Source organism: Sarcophilus harrisii, chromosome 4 (assembly GCF_902635505.1).
Source record: "Sarcophilus harrisii chromosome 4, mSarHar1.11, whole genome shotgun sequence".
NCBI classification, from domain to species: Eukaryota; Metazoa; Chordata; class Mammalia; order Dasyuromorphia; family Dasyuridae; genus Sarcophilus; species Sarcophilus harrisii.
The window spans coordinates 205142436-205169776 of NC_045429.1; the positions used below are offsets into that span (position 1 = coordinate 205142436).

Here is a 27341-nt window from a genome sequence, read left to right on the forward strand (position 1 = left end):
ACACTCTGTTGATGGTCAGTTGGAATTTGTTTTTTTTTTTTTTTTTTTTTTTTACTTATGAGAATCCAATGATTCCTGAGGCTTATTATGTAAATAGCCTATATGAAAGATCAGAAATCTAATGAATAAAGCTTTAAGCAGTTTGAAATCCTGAGTTGTGAGAAGCTGTATCATGAACTGAAACCATTCACAATATTAATCCAGATACCCAAGTTTATTTTTTTTAACTCGTTAATCTTTGCATACCCTTTGACCCAGAAATACCACTACTAATGTCCCAAAGAGATCAAATGAAAAAGTAAAAATACTGATATGTACAAAAATATTTAGAGCAGCTCTTTTTGTCATGGTAAAGAATTGAAAATTGAGGGAATGCTTATTAATTGGTGAATAGCTAAACAAGTTATGTATGTGATTGTGATGGAATAATATTGTAGTATAAAAATGATGAACAAGATAGTTTTAGGAAAAAAAAAAAACCTGGGAAAACTTACATGACCTGATGCAAAGTGAAGTGAGTAGTGAGTATAATCAGAACAACAATAGCAGCAATGCTGTACAATAATGAATTGTAAATAACTTAGGTATGCTGATCAATCCAATAATGCAAGACAATTTCAAAGGGCTTACAATGAAAAATGCTATCCATTTCCACAATAAGAATTGGTGAGGTCTGAATATTCAGTGAAGCATTTTTTTTTCCATTTCTTTCTTTTTTTGTTTTGCCAATATGGCTAATATGGAAATAGACTCTGAGTGATTTTACATGTATAAATGAGATCACATTTCTTGCCTTCTCAATGGGTAGAAGAGGGAAATAAAGGGGGAGAGGTCTCCAAATGCAAAATTTTAAAACTATTAATGTTTAAAATAAATAAAATAAAAAAACTGGTAAGTTATAACTTGGCTATGCAGATATCCCCAAGTAGACCATTTTATGGAATGATTTTTGGATCTTCAATTTTATGGAGGTGAAATTTTTCATTGAAAAATCATTTATTAAGTCCTTACCTTAGGCAGGAGGTCTGTGCTGAAAAAACAAAAATAAAAAAAAGACAACTTCTACTTTTAGCAGGTTGATCTTCTATCATGAGGGGAGAGGAGTAGAAAGGGAGGTGTCACATGCACTTAGAGAGTTATAATACAAAATAGATAATATGATGGGGGTAAAATGCTCTAGAGAAATTTGAGGAGAGATTGTTTTTAACAAGAAGGATTAGCAAAGGAAATTCCTGAAGGAGATAATACTCTAGCTGAGCCTTGAAAGCTTGAAAGAAAACAAGTTTTCGTCATGGAGGTGGGGAGAAGCAAAGACATTCTAGTTATAGAGAAACACTATGTGGCATTGCCAGGAGATGAGAGGCAACATGTGAAATATGAGGAGTAGCTAATAGACCAAGTTGGCTGGAATGGAGAATTTATAAAAGGTAATATAATCGAGGAAGTTGTAAAGAGAGATCAGAGTTCAGTTATAGAAGTTCACACATAGTACTTTGCCCTTCCAATACTCAGTGATTTCCAAGGGGGCACCAAGGACAGGTTGGAAAAAAAAACCATAATTTCTTGAATTATACTTAGGTAATTGAGAATAAAACGCCCTGAAGTTATTGCCTTTCTAACTTTCTCATTTTCTTTTTTTTTCCTTTCCACTTTACTTAATATTATACTATCTACAATGTTCGGTTTCTTCAATGATTGTTTGCTGAATTAACAAAGAAAATCAAGAGTTTGGGCATAAGAAAGTTAAAATAGTTGGCTGTAGATTCAACATGAAATAAAAAAAACATAATTCACAAATGTCTATGAATATCTATCACCTCTCTGACATATATAGCATATTTCATTATTGGTGCTCTAGAATCATAAAGGGGCATTGTATTAATCATAGTTTTTACAGCTTTTAAAATTATTTTCACCATGTTGTCATTGTACAAACAATTCTCCTGGTTCTTATAATTTTATTTTTCATTAATTTATAAAAGAACTTAAATACATTCATTTTCATTATATTACTGTTATAACTTATTCTTTTAATTTTGTTCACTTTACGCTGTATCACTTCATATAAATCATTTCATGTCTTTTTTGACAGCATCTATTCCCTTACTTCTTACAATACAATATTACTCCAAAATATTCGTATTCCATGATTCATTCAACCTTTCCTCAGTTGTTAGGTAAGTCTTTATATTCCAATTTTTTTGTATTAAAAATATGATAAATATTTTATATGTGAAGGACTTTATTTTCTTTATTTAATCTCTTTTGCATATAGACTGAAACATATATCTTTATGTGTACATTCGTTGGATAATTCTCTTTGCTTGCTTATGCATAGTAATTATAAGAAATTTGTGTTTCTTTTCTTTTTCCAATGAGGCGAGGGATAGGAGAGAGAGAATTTAAATTTCTGTTAATTAAAAAAGATAGGGATATGAAAAATGGGTGTGTTATAGACCTGAAAAATTATATAGACAGTGCTTTGATGTTACTCTACTTTTTAGTTTTATTTAACTGTTTTATTTTCTTACAAGTGATTTCTTAGGAACAAATGAGAGTATGAATGAAAGTAATCTGTACTTCTAGTTTTTTTGTTTGTTTGTTTGTTTATTTTTCCTGAAGCAATTGGGGTTAAGTGACTTGCCCAGGGTCACACAGTTAGTAAGAGTTAAGTATCTGAGGACAGATTTGAACTCAGATCCTTCTGACTTCAGGGCTGGTGCTCTATCCATTGCACCATCTAGCAGACCCTGAAAGTAATCTGTAAATGTAATTTGAAAAAACAAAATATTAATGAGCCTGAAAATTATGAAAATAATGTTATGTCATTGTATATGCACATACTGTATATTCATACATAGTATATGCCTATATTGAATATTTTTCTGTATATAACAGGAGTAGATAAAATGCATAAAGGATTTACTATGTACCAGATACTGTGATCTTCACAATAACTAATTTGGATATATTTATTATCCCCATTTTACAGATGAGAATAGTGAAGCAAACAAAAGTTGTGTTTTTCCCAAGGTCACACATCTTGCAAGTGTCTAATGTCATATTAAATATAACCCAGCACTCCAGCTATTGAGATATCACAGTAATAATAAAAATATTATTATTAATTAGAATTTAGATAGCATAGTAAAGAAAACCATCCTGTAAGTTAGGTGATATTATTATGATCCCAATTTTTCAGATAATGAAACTGAGGCAGGAAAACATTAAATAATCTGTCCAGGATCATACAACAAATAAATATCTGAGGCTATATTTGAATTCAGGTCTTCCTAATTTCAAATCCAGAACTTATCATTACTATACCACCTAGCTGTTTGCACACATATTTTCAATATATATTCATCTATCTATCTCTATCTCTATCTATCTATCTTATCTATTTATCCATCTATCCATTCTTCTATCAACAAACAATTATTTAGGGAACATCTTCTCTGTATATGGTATTATAGAAAGTTAGTACAGTATAGATGAGTAGATAATAATGACTGACCTTTGTATATATTTATATAGGACTTGAAAATATACACACATTTATGTGCACACACATATAAAATATATGTCTTTGTGTATACACACAGAGTATGGGAAGCCTAGAGGGCACTAACCATGTTTTTAGTGGATAAAAATGCTGAGAATACTGCCTGTGGGCAAAAATAGTTTTAAAAAGTTGATTTTTAAAAATTCACAACTTTAAAGAGTGGGAAATGTATGTTTTACACATTCTCGCAAATAACAAATGGCCAAAGGGATTTTTCTCGATGTTAGAAAATAGTCTTTGGTTTCAGGAACAGCATGGATGCTTTTAACTAAGAAACAGAATTTTCCAGAGGATGTGAGTTACAAAAATCAAGAAACTTGTTTTTTCAACTCTAACTTTATATTGTCCCTACTAAACTTGAATGTTTTCAATCTATAAGTAAGGCAACAGTAGTTTAAGGAAAAATTCACAGGCCTCAGTTTAAAACCTAACACAATTCCCAGCTGTGTTACCTTGGATAATATACATTACCTTGACAAACCTTAGTTTCCTGTTCTAGAAATTAGAGAAAATATTTATATTTTACTTCATAGAGATTCATTAGTTTTTGTAGTGAAAGCCAGAGTTAGAGTCAAAAAGTTCAAGTCTTCCCTCAAACATATTGTGCAAATTTGGAAAATCACTTAAACTCTCGATGCCCCCGGTAATTCTTTAAGACTGAATTGTAGGAAGGTTGTAGATCTACACTAGTAGAGGGAGTTTCATTTCTAGGAGTTCCCTGTAGCAAAAGCTTTTTTTGTTGTTTGCTAGTCGTTTTTCAGTCAAGACTTTACAGATCTCAATTAAAAAACAAACCATCTGCCTCACAGGGCTGTTGCACAGAACAAATGAGATAATGGATATCGAGTGCTTTCTAGTCTTCAAAAGGATAATAGATTGAAAAGGACTTTGTATTGAATAAATAACATCTATTTTCATATACATTGAAAGGCCACCTCTAGAGGTAGTCTGACTTCATGCACAGAGGGTTGGAGTCAGGAAGACATGGATTCAAATCCTTTCATTAATACATACTAATTGTGTTGGACAAGTCACTCATTTCAGTGAACCCAGGCTAATTACTGATAAATTGCCAATTGAATTGGTGGGAGGTGTTTTCAATAGCAGTTCACACTATACGGTGAAGTCAACCATTATTACCACCACTACCAATAGTAAAGTGCCAAAGCTAAAGATCTCTTTTGGATTTTTTCTCCCTTTCCTCTTTTCTTTTCATTCTCCTCCCTCCCCTCCTTTCTCCTCATCTCCCCTTCCCTTCTTTCCCCTTCCCTCCCCTTCCCTTTTTTTCCCTCTTTTCTCTCTCTCCCCCTCCTTCCCCTCTCCTCCCCTCTCCTCCTCTTCTCTCCCATTCCCTCCTTTTCTCTTCCCACCCCTCCCCTTCCTTTTCTTTTCCTTCCCTTCCCTCCCCTTCCCTTTCCTTCTTTCTCTTTCCCTCCCCTCTCCTCCTCTCCCCTCTCTTACTTTCCTTTCCCTTCCCCTCCCCTTCTTTTCTTTCCCTTCCTTTCTCATCCTTTCCTTTCCCTTCCCTTCTCTTCCCTTCCCAGAAATGTGTGGCTCACTAGAACAATTTGATTTTTTTTCTTTGAAGATCCCTGTGACAATCAATTAGATTATTTTCTAATTCAGGGAGCCTTTAAAATTTGGTAACACCCACACTTAACATTTAATCAGCATTTATTAAGCACCTCCTCCATGTAAGAAACCATACTGGATGCTTCATATATACAAGTCCCTATTCTCAAGGAGTCTTTCTAACACCAACTAAGTATTTAATCATTCAGCATCAAACTAGGCTTCAGTCTGCAAAGGTAAAGTAAGCAATCCAGGCTTTGCAGCCTGTCTAAGGAGTAGGAGAGGCAACAGTTACAGGGAAGCAAAGCCACGTTAGAGTCACTTTCTAGCATGTCCCAGGACAATGGCAAGTGAAATAGTTAGCTCTGTTCCTCTGCGGATGTGCATCTGGCTTTAGGATCTGGTGAGCCCTCTCTGTAACTCTGACAAACGTATGAATACATATGTAAATAAAATATATAGCAGTCTGAGAAAGAAAAGAGCAGTTGATAAAGGAGGTCCAGGGTTGCAGGGCTTTGTGGCCAAGGGAGGGAAGGAGTTCTTTGTGCCCCTACAAAATGTATGAAAAGAAAGAGACAGAGGCTGGTTCTTGCAAAAAGCCTGGCTGTGTGTAACTGCCTCAGCAGGGGAAACATAGGCTTATATCTGTCTCTATAGTTTCCCTTCAGTTGTAAGGCAGGGATCCTGTGTGCATGCAGAATACCTGTGCTGGTATCCGTTTCTAGCACCATACTCCAACAAAAAGGAAATAGTTTTGAAACAAAAGAGAAGTGAGCACATATCTGAATCATGGTTACACCAGTTTCTGCTGACCTTTCTTATTAGATTTAATAAGAAAGTAAAGTTTAATCAACAAGATAATTTGCTGATTATTGATTATTCCTATTTTGCTGAAGGCAGAAAAAATATCTCTCCATCTCTATCCCCCTCCCAATCCTCCTAAGCCATACACCAACATGGACTTTTAAATTTCAAAATGTAAATTTAAAACCGGGGTCTTCTATTGAAAAATGTGTTTTCAGGATGAATGAAATAAACTCAGTTAAGAGTAACCATGAAACTAGCCTTCCAGGATGAATTGCAACATCTCTAAATGTGTTTTCCCTTTGGGATTTTATGGAATGCTACCTCACTTTATGACAGTTTCCATCACATCATAAACAGAACATTTATGTAAGTGAGGCAATGCACTGTGAAATGTCAAACAAACAATACAATCAATAATTTCTAAGTTAAAACTGAAGTAAAACTCATTTGTACTACTATATTGGAGGGATCTAAGGGAGTAATTGTAGCTAAGCACCTGGGCAGTTTCTATTTAATTCTTGGAAAAAAAAGGGGAAAAATACATCAGAATTTATTTCTTTTCATAGAAATGAGAAGAAATGGTTCCTAGGAGCACTTTTCCTTCTTTCCTCTTGGACATTGTTAACTCAAAAAAAATTTTTTGAGAGATGAGAAACTTGAAAATTTTTTTCTAATAGCTTTAATTACATATGAACTTGAGTGGACAGTGAGTGGCAATTATTTTTATTGCAATTACCTGGTAGATGGGGTGGTAGAGATGGTTAACTAGTTTGTTAATTATTTGAATTTTTAGCTCATCCCAAATAAGTATGTATATGTTTGATTTGAATGTTTAAAGTTATTATATACAATGAGAGAAAATAAAACAAGTGCAATAGTCTGGATACAGAGGGATTCCTGTTATTGTTCGCTCTAAATTCTCCAGCAGAAAAATACAAACTTGTCCTGTGGAGAGTACTGACTTTTTAGGCTCTCTTTCCAAAATGCCAAAGAATTGAACAAATGAGATAAGGGTGAATCGTGTCTATTTGCCCTAACTACTTAGTAAAATAATGATGAATGCTTTAATCATTAGAAACAGATCTTTTAAAATGAGGGCATGAAGATGTAAACTATATACACATATGTTCATAGACACATATATAGACATGCATAAATAGACAAACTATTCTTCAAGGTTATTAACAGTTGTCTAAAGCTAATTATTGCTAATGCCTTATGGGGATAGAAGGAAAATCATACAGTAGCTTTCAGAATAGATCTAATTGGCCCCTATAGCAACTTTGATGCCTTCTCAGTATAGCTCAGTTATTATAAAAGGCATCTTTCTCTCAAAAAAAAATCACACCTGCAGTAGACGATCCTCTGGGAATCATTCAATTCATTGGTAAACACAACCCCTATACATCAAAAGTTTCCACTTTCTCTAGCCGCTTTTAACACAAGGGTCCCTCCCCTCTCCCCAGGCTTCTTGCAAGCTATCTAGGGAATCTTTCACTTTTTGTCCTTTCCCGACCCTTCTGGACCACATTCTCTGTTCTCATTCACGCCATCTGCTCTCAATGAAGGTAAAACTTCTGCTCAGAGAAGAATAATCATCCCTGGCAATTAGCTGCTTTTGTGAATTACCCTTTCAGTGCCTGACTATTAAAACTTATATTGTGGATATCACCATTCAAATTATTACTGAAGTTTAAAAATAGTTTGTAATTGATACATTTCTGGCAACAGCCTCCCCCCTTCCCCCAGAGAGTGGTACAATCTCCTTGTTCCTGACAGAAGTCTTTCTAAAGATCTGCTCAAGCCTCACTAAGCAGCTGTGAGTTAGGTCATTTTCCCAGGAGTTTTACATGTGGAAAACTGGGCATTAGTAAGGCCTCCAAAAGGACACCATCTGGCCCTAGTGAAAAAAAGGATCACGACACTTTCTGTGGTACCAACAGGCCCTGATGAACCATAAAGGAATTCAGGCCGAGTCTGTGAGCCAATGGTGACGGCCCAACAATCACCTCAATGACAGCCAATTCCATTCATCTTTGCAGTTATCTCATAGCACAATGGACTTTTGTGCCATGCTGTTTACTGGCGGCGTAGTAAAATCCATTTTGATTTTTGTGTTTGGTCTCAGTGCCTGTCCCCTTTACTGGGACACATCAGGAGAGATAGCAGCACAAAGGACAGTTCTTTCAGCATTCAGTTTTCTTCCCCGCACTGTACATGGAGCACAAGAATAAAATGGGAGGCCGGGTAGGGGTGCTCCCCAAAGACCTGTTCTGGGACAGAAATCTGCCCCCTTCACCTCTCCACCCTGCTGAAGTTAGTTGTTTAGTAGGGGGAATTACAGAGGATACCACACATGAGCTTACTTACCATTGAGGAAAAATTATCAAAAGGATATCAGGAACTAGAGGAGAAAATCAGAAAGGAAAACAAAACACAATCAAACAAATAAACCAAACAAAATCCTTTCCCAAAATTGTTCTAGTTCTCAAACAGCAGTTGTTTTATTAGCAGAGCTGTTGGATATGATTAAGTTTAAGAATGATTAAAACACTAATTTAAAAACAAAACTATTCTCTCAAAAATGAGATTTCAACCTAAGTACCACTAAGACCAATTTTACTTTTAGATTATGTCAATTTAGTAAGTCAGACCTTTGAATAATTACAACTTTTCCCACACATACATGTATGCATACACACATATGTATATGTATATACCCACACACAAATATATATATATATATATGTATTTACATATATATATATATATTAAAATACCTAACCAACTTTCAAACATCTCATAGCTGGGATTGTAGATGTATGAAATTAAAAAAAATATTTTATAGTGGATAATGGGAAATATTGAAAAAACCCTCAATTCTTTTTTAAAATTTTATTAAAGGTTTTTATTTACAAAACATATGCACGAGTAATTTTTCAACATTGACCCTTGCAAAACCTTCTGTTCCAAATTATCCCCTTCTTCCCCCACCTCCTCCCATAGATGTCAGGTAGTCCAATATATACAACCCTCAATTCTTGAAATATTAAGCTTTGTAAAATGAGTTTGGAGTAAATACTTCCTACTTTGTTCTTTCTTTCCCTTTTCTCCACAGTAAGGGGTTAGGAGATTGGAATAGGAAGATGCTGTTACAAACCTTGGGTCTCTCCTATCATTACTTATAGAGATACTCCCCCCACTTTTTCTTGCAGCCCACAGACATCAAATCCAATTCAATCTGCCACTTGGGGCTTCATTTATACATGGCAGAATCCTTCCCCACTGCCTATACTCAGGACCCCTCAATTGAAAGCCATATTGTCACAACAAAGGGCATTTTTAGGGTAAAGAAAATAGTTGGGAAAAAAGAATAGTCTTTTGCCAATTCTCAGTTTTTAGGTTTTGTGAGGGAAGGGGGAGAATTTACTGATATTCTTATACGGAACTCTTTTCTCCCCCAGATTTTTAAGACGATAGAAGCTAAAAGAATGAGCAGAATTTAATGAAGGGAAACATTTCTCAATGCATGATTCCCTAAAGGAAATGATGGGAGTTCTTTTGTGGGAAGATGTAGCTGCTTGCTTATGAGTCATCCAGCTCACTTATTAACATGTGTATCCAAAGCCTAATTACAGAATTCTCTTTTAAAAGTCGAAGTGCTACCATTGGTATTATTCAGTACAATTCTAGTGGAGAGGTTCAAAACAGTTACATCTATTTTCACCCATCAACGAGTTGCTCTGACCACCAAAGGCATATTGTAACTGCAGAGCTCAACTTTCTGAGTTTAAGACTAACCCTGTAATAATGCAAATGCTTGTCATAAAGTAACAGCTTGATTGAGAATGAAAGAACAGTTTCTGTGCTCTGTGTGTGTGTGTGTATGTGTGTGTGTGTATGTGTGTGTATTTTGAAAGGTCTAAAAAAACACAGCATGGAATAGCCAGCTTCCTCTTGCTGAAGTGTTTGCACAATTATGCACACAGTTATTTATCCTATTATGAGTTACAGCCTTTCATAGGATGCTTCTAAATGCTTAAATGAGAAGACTGCCAAAGAAGCTCCAAGCCAAGACCTAGCCACTGGCATCACTGCCTTGAGTCTTGCCATGAAGATCAATGAACAGTGAGCCCCTAAAGCTGAGACCTGGGCTTTCAAAGGGCATGGAATGCAGATATAAATGGAGAAAGGCCTTTGAGTCTGCAGAGTATTCACAAAAACAGAAGGGGGAAGGAGGAGAAGCCACAGCAGGAATAGGAGGACACCTAGTTTTACTCCCAGAGCTGCTTAACACAAAAGATACATAGCCAGCCAATTAGCAAGTGTTTCAGACAGGGACACATACACAACACACACACACACATACCCTGGACTTTATCAAATGAATAAATGTTCAGTAATTTGGGACACACGTTCTCTTTTGCCTTAAAGATTCTTTCTCCCTGTAATGAGTAATGGAGGACTTTTTAAATAATTTGAAACTCTGAAAAACTGGATAGATCATGAAATAATTAATTTCTGCTATTGTTTTCTTTGACACTTTTCTTAACAATGATTTCACCACATTAACATACTTCCTCAGTATTAAATGATTTTTAAAGGATTAAAATGTTAATTAAAAGGATAATAGAAATATCAGTCCCTGAAAAGACCAACATCAACATTGGTCCTTTTTATCTAGAAAGTTGTGCTGCTTTTCTTTTCTCAAGGAAAAACTATTTGGGAGCGAATGGTTCCTAAGGAAGGAAATGATAGAAGTAACAACATTTTGGTTCTATAACTATTTGAGAATAAACATGTTTAAACCTCACAAAAAAGATCTTATGTCTTTGAAAATTCTAAAGGTCATTGTGATAGAAGCGATAGATATTGTGCATGTGTTTTTATGTGTGTGTAGGGTTTTGTAAGAATTCTATTACAGAGAAGAGAAGATGTGGAGAAAGAGGGTAAGTTGTGAACTGAAGGAAGAATTGCATGTGAACAGTGCAGCTGCAATAATCTCTTTTCTCCTTCTGGTCCAAGCTATACATAAGAGCACTCTAGTGTCTTTCATCATTATTTGTCACCCTTTTGTGCAGAACAACTTATACCCACAGCCATTCTACCAATTACAATTGCATTCAACATTATGCTCATTGAATACATCTAAAACCAGTGCCATCAAGTTCCAACCTACCTCTTAAATGTGGGTTATCTAATACCATCAGAGTCTGTAAGTATTCTATGCAAAACAAATAAATTATTACATATGGAATTTAAAGACTGATTAGAAAAAAAAATGAAATCTCTGTATACAATGACAGGAATAACAGTCTATAAGGTCTTTTTTATCAATATATGTAGAGGAGACTTGAGGAAAGTGTAATAATTTGGATTTAGCTTAAAATTCACCAGAATTCCAAATTTAGCTGTTTTATAAATTTAGAGTCAAATCAAGTAGAAAAAAAATTAGAAAACAAATAAATTCCCATTCCTGGGAATATCTTCCTAATTATAACAAGGAGCCTTTAAGTTTAGGATTTTTTCCTGTTTCAGCACTTCTTAAACATAGTTATCTATACCTCTTTTGGAGAAAGGAAACATATATATATATATATATATATATATATATATATATATATATCTGAGACAAATTGATAAACTAAGGAAAAGTGAAAGTAAAAATAAATTATCCATGAGCTCAGGATCTTATTCACAGACATGGATAGAATCAATATTAGTACCAGGATGATGATCTGAGTATGTGATTCACTATCATTTATGGAGTATTGAATGGCAAAGTATTCTCCTCCCTAATCTCTCTCTCTTGGATGGAGTGGTTGTTAATTTTGAATCAGTATTTGGGGCTTTTTTATAAAAACAATATTGACCTTCTCTCCCAGGAAAATTTTGTACTTTAGTGGGAATGTCATCTCCTTGCACTTAGTATTCATTACACTCATTGCAGCCCCTTTGGCTTTTGTCTCCCATATGATTCTTGCCCATGACTTCTGGTAAAATATTTTATAGAAAATTCATTCAATGTCCAGGAGACATTTTTCTTGCTATTTTAGAGGATCATAGTATCAGAAATTTGAAGTTGAAAAGAGACCCATAGGCCATCTAACATAGTTCTCTCATTTTATAGATGAGAAAGTTGAGACTAGGAGAGGTTAAATAAGTCACCTAAGGTAGCAAAGGTAGTAACTGTCATAAATGGAATGCAGTAGGTCCTCTGACTCTAATTCTCTTTTCACTTTTGTAGCTGCAAAGGTATTACTTAGGTTGTCCACTTGTTAGGTTTAGCTTACTTTTTTTTGGACTTATTCATATTTTTAATGTCATCTAGGATAAGTGGCATCAAATGCAAATAAAAAAAATCCCTGTGGTTATCCTACTAAGTCAGAAAACTGCAAACAAACACTGTCAATATTGTATTGTATTTGTATTTATTTTGCTAAATATTTCCCAATTTCATTTTAGTCTGCTTTAGTCTATTCTTAGTAACAAGCATAATACTTCTGATCCAGATAATCTGTTGCTGCTTACTTGTGTCCATCATACAATTTGGAAGAAAAGAACTTTAGAAAAGAACCATCAACTATCGTGACCAGTATACACTGGTGTCACCACGTATGCAGTACTTTGTTAGATAGCAGAACTATAAGAAGGTCTGTAGCAAGACCCTATTCTTTAGGGTCTTAAGTTATTTACTTCTGTTCCTCTGCACACAATTTTTCTTATCAATGTGGGTACTTATTCCAGTGATATAGATTGCAACCCTTTCATGCTATCTCATTCTGTGTCACTTTTTCCCAGGTTCTCTCAATCTTTGAAAATTCGGCAGTGGTTTTTATGCTGGGTTAGAGAGAGAAGAAACTAGGACCAGAGACATTAGGAGATAATGATTTATGATATGATGAGCACTTGGGATAAGGTAGTCCTGTGGAAATAGAAAAGAAGATATTGAGAGATATTGTGAAGGAAGTTTCAATAGAAAAAGGAGTAATGAAATGTTGTCTAGATAACTTGTGATGGAATGGTATTCTTGAAATAAATAAAAAAAGTTCATCAGAGAGGTTGATTTTGGAGGAAGGGTACCAGTTCAATTTTGTATATGTTGAATGAGAAATCAAAGATGAATAATGAGTTAATAATGATCATACAGCTGCAGGAGATAGGCAGTTAGAACTCAGGAGGGAGGTCAGAATCATAAGGAAACCATCTATGTGGTTTCTTGAGTTTTATATCCTACTTAGAATATTTGATCCAACGTGGATCTAGGTTGTGGTTGGGTGCAACATCTGTTATATTGTCTGGAAGCATTTTGGCCACAGAGAGAATAGTTTTGACAGGATTTTGCCATCATGTTGCTCAGCTACAATTTGTTGTGGAAGTGACTGCTACTTTTTTGGAAGGTGGGACTGATGTATCCTTCTGAGAGAAAAAGGAGAATCAAATTCTTTATTTAAACATGTACATTTGATTCTTCATATTTGAAAAAAAACTGTCAGAAAATCTTTCATTGTTTTTACATATTCTTTTAGAACAGGAATAACATTTTTTTTAAAGGATAAAAATTGTATAAGAAAGTTGTTCGTATTCCCAAGGACATTTTTTGTTTGTTATCTATTCTACTTTTTTCTTTCCTATCTGAGGCAAACTGTAATAAGTTTAATGGCCAGGCTGGGTTAGACTAAGTACATCTCTAATTGAATAATGAGTCATCTGGACTGTTTGCAATTTTTTATTTTGTTTCACTTTGTGGAAATTTATGTGATTTGTACACCATAAGTTATCTAGTCTTGCACATAGTAGGTACATAATTCATACTTATTGGGTAGGGTGAACAAATCAGTAGGGAGTGGATCACCACTGTAGCTTCACATTTGTTAAACTTTCTTGAATGCTTAATTGTTTACAAAGATGTCAGCTGCAAGATTGGTGGATTGGAAAAAAAAAAAAGATTACATTCTGATTGACCCTATGTCTATTTTCAGTGTAAAAGGAACTGGAGTGAGTGTTGGGAACACTTGAAACTATGCATTCTGCATGAAAATGAAGTATTGTCATTATACACAATGCTTCTAAGTTTTTTGTTTTTGTTTTTTAGAAAAGGGTATCATATCTGGAACCTGTTAAATAGGGAGTAAGAACAACCAGTGGAGGATACCCACATATTAGACCGGAATTGAACTGGGCTATTGCTAGGTGGAAACCTTTCCAATTTCAATGTCGTTTAAAAAAAGTATGCTAAAAGCCACCCAAAACTCTTATGGGAAATGGGAGGAAGCACAGGAGTCAGATGTTAAAATGTATCTTGCTTTTGCTTGAAATTGGTAAATAAAGCAAATCTGTGTAAGACAGAATATATATGTGAGTGTGTAATCTGACTTTGTACCAAACATAAATTAAATGGGAAAAACTGCTTTCTGTTCAACTATTAGTTGGGATCTCTGAGCTCTACTTTTACTTCTGTCATTTGGGTTCAAGTTTGCCGTTTCACTTTGTAGTGCTAATAATTGTGTATATGATGGCTTCAGTTGCTCCTTTCCTCACTTCTTCTTCTTCAATGGGTGCCATTGCCAGTTATCTTGATTTTTATCTTGCCACTGGATCCTGATGACTATAGAAGAGTGAGGCTGATGACATTGTGCAGTGGTCTCACTTAAATCTGACCTTTGCAAATCAATATATCACCGTCATGATGTCATTGTTTCTCTCCAAGAATGAATGATGAACAACATTCTTCTTCAATAATTGAATCATGGTAAGAAGCAACAGGTCAGGGTTCAAATTCTAACTGGCCACTTTTTTCCTATGAGACAGGGCCAATATTTTCCTTTCTAAGGCAACTCTCTTAAGACTATAATTTATAGAGTAGGTGCAAAATTTTATTAGCAGAAAAAAATTCCTCCCAAGAGAATCCCTACCCTAATGAATTCATAGGTCCCATAAAAAGTCAGGGTATTGTTGATACTAGTATGTGACTTCTAGAAATATACTTTATGTTTTAGGAAGAAATGATATGTAACATAGAATAATGAAAGGAAGAAGAGAGAGAAGTCCTGAATATGTTGACTCTATTGAACTATCTTGCATCTTTTCTGTAGGTTATATGTTAGTATAGAATATATGTTCCCATAGCCTAACTTTCAAAGCCTCATTTCATTTATTTGTATGTGTATTGGTGACAATAATATTTATGCAAGGCTGTTATAAAGAAAGTATCATGTTAATTTTAAGGTACTTACAAATTTTTATCTGTTGTTATTATTGTTATCAATCTGGATGTTTATCACTGAAATTAAGAACTATGGTTTCTCTGTGCTTTTTTCCCTTGAAAACTCCAATCCACAATCTATCATTTGAAGAGATATATAATTTGTCATATAATAATAACAAATATTTATATAGGGCTTTAAACTCAATTTTCAATAAGTTTTTGACATAGGTATTGGGAAAAGTTTAATTCTCATCTCAAAGATGAATAAACTAGGAATAGAACGATGAAGTTATTTGTGCATAATTACATGGTCAAAGTCAGGTTTCAAATCTCCTGACTTCAAATCCAATGTTCTTTCCATGTTACTTCTCATAACTATTCTTTTTAATTAAGTTTTCATGTAGCTATGGTTTACCTCTCAAATTAAACTGTTAGCATCCTGAGGGCCAATATAGTCTTTAATGCTTTGTTTCCTTCAGTGTCTAGGATGGCTCACTCCATGTAATAAATACTCAATAAAGACATATTTAGTACTTAATTTCCAAATTTATAGTCCATATCTTATTCCTGAAAGACAGTTTGATATAGGGGACATAGTATTGGACTTACCATCAGAAAGACCTGGTGTCTTAGACAGATATTTACCAGCTATATGATCCTCAGCAAATCTATAACCTTTCTTTGGCCTCAGTTTCTAATCTTGTTTTGATGTTGAAATGATATGTAAAGTTTAAAACCCAGTATAAAAAACTGGTGTTCTTTGGTCATTTCATTCATGTCTGATTCTTTGTGACCCCCCTTAGGGTTTTCTTGCCAAAGAAATTATTGTTTTGTCATATAATTGTCACCTTCTTCTTCAGTTCATTTTACAAATGAAAGAAACTTAAAAGAAGTAGGATTAAGTGACTTGCCCAGGGTTACAAAACTAGTAAGTTTTTGAGGGCAGATTTGAATTCCAGAAGATGAGTCTTCCTGGCTTCAGGTCTGGCACTTTATCCATTGTACAACTTTATTGCCCAATATAAATATTAGCAATTATTATTACTAATGGCATAGAACAGTTTGAAACTATTACAGAAAATTGAAAAAGAGAGAAAGATGAAAAATCAGCGAAGGGACAGTGAAACAAAAACTGTTTTCCTATCATCTCTAACTTTGTCATTTGGGGAACACGGGTAAGAGGCATAAAGATGAAACAGAAGGCAGGAACTTATAAGAGTAGCTGTTACTACTTAGTTTTAAGACTAATAGCTATGGGACAGATATTTCAAATTCAAAACATTACTGATTAGCTCTGTGAACATGAGAACTTTCTGAATGACTTCTGGTTGCCAGGTTTTGAATGAAGCCTTGTGTTTCAAATATAGAAGAAAACTATGGATTTCATTGGAATTTTGGTGAATTTTGCAACATTTAATCATCAAGACTTTGGAAATTACTGTTATTTTTTCTAATGAATACATTTAATAGGCTACAGACTGTCAAATTTAATACATTTGCTAGTGAATAGGCCATGTCATGAAACCTAAAGAGGTCTGTGCCATTATTAATCAGCTACCCAGGCAACACATTTTGGCCTTAATGAATAGCCTTTAATTAGCTGAGTTTGTCCCACATACTTAGGAGCAGTTCACAAAAAATAATTTCCTTTTAAGATTCCCATACGTCTTGTTTCTCATACAGGAAAAAGCAGGTGGTAAAATCTAACATAATGGTCTCCTCAAATACCATCATGATATCAGCTGTTCCTTGGTGGTTATCTTAATTTCAGAAGCCTATGGAATGAGAATGAGAGAGATTACTCCACACTTAGTAAAGCTTGTGTGATACAAAGAAATCATTATTATTCCAAATAGATTTAAGCACCCTTCTTCTAAGAAACATTCTGATATTATAATGTTAATCTCTGGAACACAATTGACACAGTATGTCAAAAGTAAAACTAATGTCCCTTTAGTATTGAGGAGGAAAACGTACAAAGAAAATACATGATTTATTAGAGACATTCAGGCCTAAGGATAAGGAGCAATAAACTGATAGATAATATCATAATGAAATTGGGAGTTCCTTGAAGGCAGGATCTGTGGCTTATCCAAAAAGTTCACTATATTTATCTTTTTTGGTACTTTATAGTATTTTTTCCTAATTGCATGTAAAGATAGTTATCAACATTTATTTTTGAAAGGTTTGGAATTCCAATTTTTCTCCCTCCCTTTTTTATCTCCCACCTCCTTAAAATAGCAAGCAATCTGATATAGGTGATACATGTATAATCATGTTAGACATATTTCCATCAGAGTCAGAGAGGAGATACTGACAAAGAAAGTGGTCATGGTTTGACTTACTTGGCATATGCTGCCTCCTGATTCTCTCTCAGGGTTCCTTATTGCTGCAGTTAGGCTGACTTGCCTGTCCTTTGGGTAGTGATTGTTTGTTAGTTGTTGGGCATAGTTGACCCCTTCTCCAAGACTTGCTTCCCTGAATGAGAGTTGTGGAGGTGGTTGTAAGAGGCTGGACTGATGGGTGATCTAGATCATGACTGCCAGGTCTTTTGTGCTTATTTGCCTATTGGTGACAATACATCAGCAGTTGTAAGTTGCAAGAAAAAGGTGGGCCCTTTCTCTACAATGATTTCTTTCCTCAATGATGGCTGTGGGGGACTGATGGAAACAGGTTTGATGGTTTTGAGAGGCACTATTATTCTCTTGATTTCATGGTGTTGGGCTATCTTCATCAGAATCTGAGGAAAATGGTAGTGAAGATAATGATAGTGGTTTGACTTGCTTGATATATGTTGCCTCTTGTCTTCTCCTAGAAGTTTTGCTGCTTCAGATTACAAAAGACCTCCTGTAAGAAGTTAGGCAGATTAACTCAACAACATTCCAATGACAATTTACCTTGTGATCAACTCTCAGGAAATTTCTTCATGTTTATTTTGCATATTTTTTATTTATCTGTGTCTATATATATTTTTTAAATCCAAATAGAATGTACATTTCTTGAATGCAGGGGATGTTTTGTTTGTCTTTTTGTATCCCTGATATTTAATAGTGTCTCGAGCATAAATGAATTCTCTAATAACAACAATAACAACAACAACAACAACAACAAAAAACCCCAGAAACTATTAAAGACTGGAGACTGCCTTTATTTCTATTTTTTACACTGCTCAATGTCCTGTGAAACTTGGCCCTTTGCAAAATTGGATTGTGGAGTTCACCTGACCTGTCCGTTTTTCTGTGTATAAAGTAAGCATCTGTCATATACTTGTTGAATTGAATTGGACATTTCCTGCTTTCAAACCTAAGGGTTGCATATAACCAGGGCATACATGGCAACTGTATTAATTCTTTGGATCCAATAGGGCACCACTTGAGTAGTCATCAATTTAGAACTATGCTATTTGGAATGATTCACATTTACAACACCTTGTCAACATACTATTCCTATTATAATTTATAGCATTTATGACTATCATCTGCTTCCTGATTAGAATGACAGCTCTATGTATTCTCTTTGGGAATAACAGTAGGCACAAAAAGAACTGGCACTTGAAACCAAAACTATGCCCATTAGTACTTAAGTTCCATATTTAATACTCTTGATTTAAGACTCCCTCTCTCTCTATTGACGGCTCTGATCTTAGCTGACAGTTGTTCCTGTGCTGACCTTATTCCTCTCCACTTAAGTTTCTTCCCTATATGATCTCTAGAGCTGCAGAAGATCTCCTCTGCTCAGATTTTTCTCAGGAGACTGTTTGGGAACATTTTTAGCTTCTAAATTTTGAACACAGTACCACTTCCAAGTTCTCTCTATTTCAGGCTCAGAATTCTTTCTTTTGAGGTTTCTCTACATCTTGTCTATAGAGCGCTTCATTCCCTCAAATCCTCTAGCTATTTCCTCACAGATCTTACAGTCTCTCCCATCCTCTCTATCTTCACTCTGTATGGCACTCTATAGAGGATCTTTAAATTAAATAGAACTTAATAATTTTTTTAAAAGTGCATTCATTTGGTAAGGTAATCAAAAATTTATCCCATGGAACTAGAACTTAGAGAGTGCTGACAGCACTTATACTTCTCTAGGAATTAGAAGCTGAGCTTAACATTTAGCTAGCAAAAAAAATCATTAAAAATCAGAAGTTATCATTGAAACACCCAGGTTGAGTTATAGCAAAGGACCTCATAGAATCCTGCGGACTCTTCCCTTTGTTTTTTACACTGGATTTTATGTCTCAAGGTCTAAACACTTTTCCCTAAGTAAATTTATATTAAATAGTTGATTTTAGGCTACTTTTCATGTTATTGGTCCTGGATATATTTTGTTGTATTTGGCTGGGTATAAGAATTTATTTCTGCTATGTTGTCCTGTTTAATTAATTTATGTGTAAATTACATACAATTTGAGATGAGATGATATGACTTGAGAATGCTTTATGCCCACACTGTACAACTGTTTTATTTATAGTTGATTAAGTATGATATATGTGACAATTTATATTATTTTTATGAAAAGTTAGACATTAAAGCCTTGGTCAGGGATGTAAGTCTCTATTATATCAATATTTCTATAGGAAAATAAAATTCATCTAACATTATTTTAACTTGTAGCACCTTTTCTGGGAATATAACTCTCTGTATGATCAAGGATTCTTGCAGTGAAGCCTTAAAGTTATGTTGTCAACCCAATACCCATCACCTGGGGCTGGCATATGTTGGAAGAAATCAATGAGACAGAAAAGATAGCACACAGACTTAAAGCAGAAAGAAGGGAATGAGGCACAATGCAGGAGAGACATAATTCTGTAGAAAAAAGAAAGAGAGACAGAAGGGAGAAATAAAAAAGAGGGAGCAAAAAGAGGGTAAGAGAGAGAATAGGGTGGGTGACTGAGGAGAGCAGAGCAGGGTATCAACATAATGGATGGGTCATGTGAACCGAACAATCCGATTTTGTAAAGGCACCGACTTCTAAAAGGCTTTGCAAATAGCTGTGACCCGCATTAGCTAGCTGGCTGGGGAAAGGAAGGGGCCAAGGAGGTTTTTTGAGATGGGGCAAGGTGACCCTGCACAAAAGAATGAAATAAAAATTGGGTGAAGGAAGATTCCATTCTGCTTGATTATGATTAATTACTGAGTAAACCCTTATTCACAGGCTTCAATGCCTGTCTGAAAGTCACTTTCATTTCTCTGAAGACACTAACAGATGAAATCTCTTTCTTGGGGGGCACAGTAGTTTCCCCTTTGGGTCTCAGAACTCCTGTGAAGGACAGCAAGAAGGTTGCAAAAATTTTCAATTTCACTTCTTTTTAATTCTAAAAAAATGCCACCTGTAGAATTAAAAACAAGCAAACAAAAAGCTTCCTTTTTCCACTTTGTAAAGAAACAAAATAGATACTATTATCCATGTATATTGGAGATGGTGCCTTGAGGCATTATAAAATAACACTTGGGAATCAGGATTCCTTCAAGAGGGACTTGGGCAGCAAAACCTAGTTACAGAAATGCACTTCATGCCAAGAATGTACAAGTATGAGGGAACCGGGCACCTGGCAGTTTACTCCCGCTTGTCTGCTACTTCTTTAGCTTCTTAAAATGTCACATCACTTTGCCTCTTTAAGAAAAAAAAAAAAAAACTTTGTCAGTGGACAGATAATTGGCAGAGAAAAGCTAGAAGGGAAAATGCTTCCAGACCCTACTGGTTGTGATTTACAAGCTTCTGGTTATCCCTGTCATGGGAAAAGGTGCTGTCTGTGAGAAAGAGCCAATATACACTTCACTAGTATCAAAATATTCCATTCTATTTTTTTTTTTGGAAGCTCCGATTTAAACTTTTCAAGACTTTATTGGGAACTAACAGGATACAGCTAAAAAAGGAGTACCCTGGGATTTAAATCCTCTTTTGCCTTTTTTTTTTTTTGGTGTTGTTGTTGCTCCTTTCCTTTTCTGCTTTATCAATATTTAATCATTTGTTTTTGTATCCTCCTTTCCCACCAGTATTTTGCACTTAAAAAAAATTTAGATCTATGATTTCAACATTATTTGCCCTCAAATATTTACTAGTTGTTTGATCTTGGGCAAGCTTGAGTCCACTTTCTCTTGGACTTCATATATATTTGTGGGAGAGTGTGTTTTAGATTTTTGGGAGGAGTTTTTTTTTCTTCTTAAGCCTATTATTTTTGTTATATCATTTTAGTCATTTTTTTCTTTCTTAAAGTGAATTAAATATGGCTAATAATCATGGAAGGAGGACTACACCAATGAAGAATCCTTAGTTTTAACATTTTTCTAATGTTAAATTTTCTAATCCCTTTCAACTGTAATCACCTAGCAACTAGATTGCCCAAATCCAAAATCGTTGTTTTCCCATTATACTTCAGAAAGAATTGGTTGAAGGATTCTAGATATTTAAAGAGAAAAGATAAGAAAGGACTTGAAGTATTTAAAGAGCTCTCCATTCAAAAGAAATATTAGACTTGTTTTGCTTAAGCCTCAGAGATAGAAGAACCAAGGGCAGTAAATGGAAGGTACAGGAAGAGAAATTTATATTTCATATTTAAGGAAGACAAATCACTTACCACCTATATTTTTTTGTGGCACTGAACTGATCTTCTCTGGCTATTCAGGGAGCTACTAGTTTGGTCTATATCAGCACTGAAATACTTTAGTACTTGGATTTTGGATAATGACAAAAGTGATGTGATTTAGGAGAGCAATTTTTGACACCAAATGATGTGTTTGGGATTTGGCACCAAATGTTGGGGTTCAGTCATGTGAAGAGTTCACAGTGGCCATTCTCTTTGGCAAAAGGCAGGTTTATTTAGAAGAATTTTCTAGAAAAAAAATGAAGAGGCATGATGGACACCAGGAATGATAAATATGAAATAGAGTTGGAAGAGCATACAACAAATAACAATGGAAAAGACAAGTTCCCTAGTGGAGTTCACAAATATCTAGGAGAAAGGAATACTTGATGAAGTTGGAGTATGCCTTCAGCTGGCAGGCTAAATCCATAGAGGAGTTTCATATCCTAAAAGAGTTAGTTAGCTATTAGGAGGAGAAAGACATCATGAGGCATGGTGGGAGGATTAAGGAAGAGATACCATGAAGCATGGTGCAGGTATGAGAGAAGAGACGTCCTATGGCATGGACTTGAGCTGAGAGAAAAAGATCCATGAGATATACTGCCATGGTGGACTGACTCAAAAGGGATTTGCCATGCCTAAAGATGGCATGGGCCATGGACAGATTTATAGGGGAAATTTAACCTCAGGGATTTGACGTAACTCGGAGTTTTGACTGGACATAGTAAGGTGAGCTACCAATCCCTGCTTGCCTCATGGAGTAATTTTATCAGTATGTTAGATTTCATTTCATCAACTGGATGAATAGTTTGTCTTAAAAGAATACTGGAGGGAACAGTTAGATGGTGCCCCAAATCTGAAGTCAGGACCTGAAATCAAATCTGACCTCAGACACTTAATTACTAGCTGTGTAATCCTGGGCAAGTCACTTAATTACAATTGTCTTGCAGAAAGAAAGAAAGAAAGAAAGAAAGAAAGAAAGAAAGAAAGAAAGAAAGAAAGAAAAGAAAGAAAGAAAGAAAAAGAAAGGAAGGAAGGAAGGAAGAAAGGAAGGAAAGAAGGAAGAAAGAAAGAAAGAAAACTGGACATTGAGGTAGTAACTTCCCATTCAATAGTTTTAAAGTGAGAGATAGAGACAATTCTTGCTTTTCCCTCCCCCTTCCCATATATCTCTCTGTCAAGTAGCTAGGGACCCTGTGAGATTCTCTCTTGGATTTTTCTCCTGCATTCCTCTCCTATGGCAACTACTTATACATGTCATCAGGTACACATTCTGCCTGGGTAAGCCTGAGTCTAGACCTCTAGACTTAGCAACTTTGTGTTGCTTTTGTTGAACAACAGTCTTGAAATATTCATTATTATCCTTGAAAACAAACTTCATGGGTTTAAGAGGTTGGGAACTTGTGTGGATGAAATAAATAGACATCCTCTATTTTATCTGCACAACATATTGAATATGTTTCTATTCCTTTTTTAGTGAAGCCATACACATAAATCATATCTAAACTTCAACTGATTTTTCCCCAGGGTTCCAGGACAGGGCTATAAAAAGTCAGAAATAATCAGAGACAATGAGAACTAACTTCATACCTCTTTTGAGTGAGCCCAGAGCCAGTGTCCCTTAGTGAGAAAGGGATACTCTTTCCTCTAAGCCACGATCAGTCTGCTACTTCCTAATAATATGAGCAAACCAGGAATAAAATAAGCTTTCTCAGCAAGTTATCCCTTCTCTCTTCTTGTCTTTCCAAAATTCCAGGAAAGCTTTGGTTCCTGTTTTCAACCCTTTTTGTGAACTCTTTTATTATTTGTTTTTTATTCTTTTTGCACTTAGCCTACAATAAATATATTTTTCTATACTTGTTTTATCCCCCTCCTTTTTGTCTCCAAGGTCTGTGAAGGCTGGGTTTGGTACACTCTTATGTTTTTAGAATCCAGAAGTGTACCACATATGTTACAATCCTTTAACAGAAGTTTCTTGATGCATATTTCACTCTCTGGTTAATATTTCCACCAAGGGAAGATGCTTAATAGGGAGATCAAGGGAAACTCTAATCAGAACAATGTTTTATTTGCATAAATAGGAAAGATATAGTTGTAAAGAAGTTATGAAAGCTTTTGGCTTAATAATTATAAATTGGCTGATCCAGGCTTACTAGCATACTGTTTGGGATATTAGATTAGTCACTAACCTGCTTTAAGAGGTGACAATTGGTTTACTATTTTGTTATGGGTGTACCATTTTTTCTTGTTATCACACACAGAACTGATGGATTGCTAGTCTAACAGTTTTGATATCTCCAATAGTATATTATATATGGTTAGAGACATTAGTTGTATTGCTTGTACCCTATAAATTGCAAGGCATTAATTCAGAAGACATAACAATAAGCGGTTATTGCTGGTTCAAGAATGCTCCAGAAGTGGATAGGCTCTTTGTGGGTTCTATAAAAGGAATTTTAATTCACTTTTCTTCTAAAAAAATGGGAGGCAGATTTGAGATTGACATTGTGTTCAAGAAAAGGAGACAGAGATAGTACATTTTAAAAATAGGGACTGGAAAATTTGAACTGGATCTATCATTTTAAAGTCATAGATAATTCCTGCTACAAAGGTAGATTGGAACTTTCTGACAAATTTAGAGAGTTGTTTAGATCACTAAGAAGATTAAATGACTTGCCCATGTACACACACTTAATACAGATCTCCCTGATTTCAAGACCAACTTTCTATCTACTATACTATATTTACTATACTGATGATTTTGGAACATTAGGAAATAACAAAAGCTATTTTCTTCTTAAACTTGATAAGAAATCTTCCCAGTTTTGGCATTTTGAGGAGAAAAAAGCATGACAATTTTTATCTTGATTAGATTTTGTTTTTTACATAGGATTAATGCTGCTCCTGGTAGAATCTTTTATAATAGTTTAGAAGACAAGGGAAAAAAAAAACATGTATACATTCTAATATAAAGGAAAGAGCATCACACTAGAAATCAGGTGACCTAAATTCTGGGTTAGGCTGTACCACATACTACATACTACCCTAGTTCATCAGGTAGCAAAAATTTATTAAATTCCTCTGTACTAGACACTAGTTTCTTAAACTTTTTTCACTTTCACAAAAATCCAAGAAATTTTTATATGACCCTGGTAAATAGGTACATAAATCAGATATTTGCTGACAATAATAATTTTGAGACCCCCACATTCAGTTATGAAATTCAATATGGGACCATAAACAATAATTTAAGAAGCTGGGCTAGATACTGTAGTAAGTGCTGGAGACACAAGAAAGGCAACCCAAACCCCAAACTCTATACAAACAAAAAATTAAACAAAAACAAAAAGTCCCTACTCTCAAGTCTTAATTTAATGTGAAAGATAACATGGAAACAACTATATACATATAAGATATAGAAGGAGTAAATTGGAGATAACTTAGAGGTAAAACACTAGAAATAAGAGATAGGGGGAGGTCAGAAAAAGCTTCTTTTAGAATGTAAGATTTTAGCTGAGTCTTGAAGAAAGTCAGCACAGGAGGCAGAGACAATGAGGGGTAAATTTCCAGGCAGAGGGAAGTTAGTAAAAATATCTTGAGCCTGAAGATAGAATGTCTTGATTGAGGAAGAGCCAGAAATCCACTGTCATTGGATCAAAGAGTTTGTGGAGGAGGAGTAAAATGCAAGAACATTGGAAAGAAAAAAGATGAGATCAGGTTTTGAAGGCCTTTGAATGCCAAGCAGAGAACTTTATAATTGATCCTATTCTGTCAACTTCAGAGAAGATGCCAATTTGAATTTATAGAGGTAGTACACTCACTGGGATGAATGAAGTTTTAGGTCTGGTCCTAATAATTGAATATGTCAAGATATATGTAGTAAAGTCAAATGTACTAACAAGTGCGTGGCCACTTCATGGGCTACAACTTCTTGAAAATGTAGGTGATCATACACCAAAAGCAGATGAGCAGCCCTGAAAGGGGCTCAGCAAGCCCTCACACTAGAGGTGCTGATCCACTCTGAAAACACCATACATTCTCGTCTTGGCAGATGGGCTAAGCCAGGTTGAAGGTAACTGACAAGCTTCAAACCTTTTGTGCATTAGGATATTTAGCTGAAGCATGTGAAGGCTTCCCATGGTGGAAAGAGTAGATGGAAGAATTTGTTTTAATGGTCATAAAGACAATTGAAAGCTTGGGCATTGAAAATACCAAGGTTGTTCATCATCCCAGGGCATCTTCAGTCATCTTAACTTTTTGTCTCAACATGGATTTTTTATGACTGGAAGAAGCAGTGAAAGTGACAATTTAATGCAACTTCACCTTGCTTAAATCCAATTCACACACAAGTTAAGACACTACCCTGTAATGTCCTTGGTCCTCTTCAAAAATGAAGGGCAAACAACAACAACTGCACTAACCTCCTGCAGATTCCATAAATTTGATTTCTTTCTGTCTCCATCTCTCTCTTTCTCTGTCTCTCTGTGTGTATATATATATATATATATATATATATATATATATATATAATATGCATGTATATTTATATCTATATTCACAAAACCATATATGTCTATATATTCTAATAAACCATTTCAGGCCAGGCATACATAATTCAAAGATTCATCCATCTAAGCAAGAAAACGAGAATATGGGAACAAATATTGGATATCTGACTTTGGGAGAAATATTAATTTTTCGATCACCATCATTAGAGAAAAAAATCAGAATCCTCTACCTTGGTTTCTGATATGGCCTCTGTATAAGACTTTAATATTTTCTTAAAGAAAAACCCTTTCCAAAGGCAATGAAAAAAATTAAATGATGGAATTTTCCTAGGCAACAAACTATTTTTAGACATCAGTTTGAAACCCTGGTAATTCATAACAAAAGATGTTTTAAATCTTTGGCAGCAGCCCTTTAACCACCTTGACAGTTCTTTTTAATTTTTAACCACCCTGCATCAAAGACCTTTACTCTCTGCACCCCTTTTCAGTATCTTATTTGAGATGATAATGTTTATCTCTGCTCCTACAAAGAATGGACTTCTTATCGCTCAATATGAATTATATAAACTTCTGAAAGAGGTTTATAATAAGTTAATGTGCTTCACATTGAAGAAAGTGGAAAGTAGTTAATTTAAAAAGAGACTTTTCAACTTTTGTTGGTGACATATAGAGACTTGATCTGAGCGTCAGGAGACCTGAAATTTTAGTTCAGGTTTTGCCTCAGTTTTCCCATTTGTACAATGATAAGGTTTGACTATATGAGATCTCAAATTCCCTCCACTGTCAATATTCTATGATTCTAAGTTTTAACCTTTGTAATTTAGAGACAGGTCCTGTTTATCCTGTACAAAGACAAGAGCAAAAAATAGATGCGTAGGCAATGCATTCAACAAAGAAAAATCTTGGAAATATTTAGAGGGTGAGAGAAAGGGAAGGAAATCTGGTGTTGTCACACTTCACACATGCTATTTGTGGAGGATTCTTCAGTTGCAGAGGATCATTGAGGTCATGAGTCAGTTTTTATAAAACTCATTCCTGCATTTGGTGAGAAGCATTCTCTTTACAATTTACATGCTGCACATTTCTTGAAGAAGCCAATTT

General features: G+C 34.9%; 1 long non-coding RNA gene across 1 annotated transcript in view; it reads left to right on the plus strand.

The window, feature by feature from the left end:
* LOC116423162 overlaps positions 1-27341 on the plus strand; it is a 154572-nt gene that overhangs the window by 1766 nt on the left and 125465 nt on the right. The window contains exon 2 of the long non-coding RNA XR_004233642.1: positions 2093-2177. This is a non-coding gene — a long non-coding RNA (uncharacterized LOC116423162). The remainder of the gene's footprint in view (positions 1-2092; positions 2178-27341) is intronic.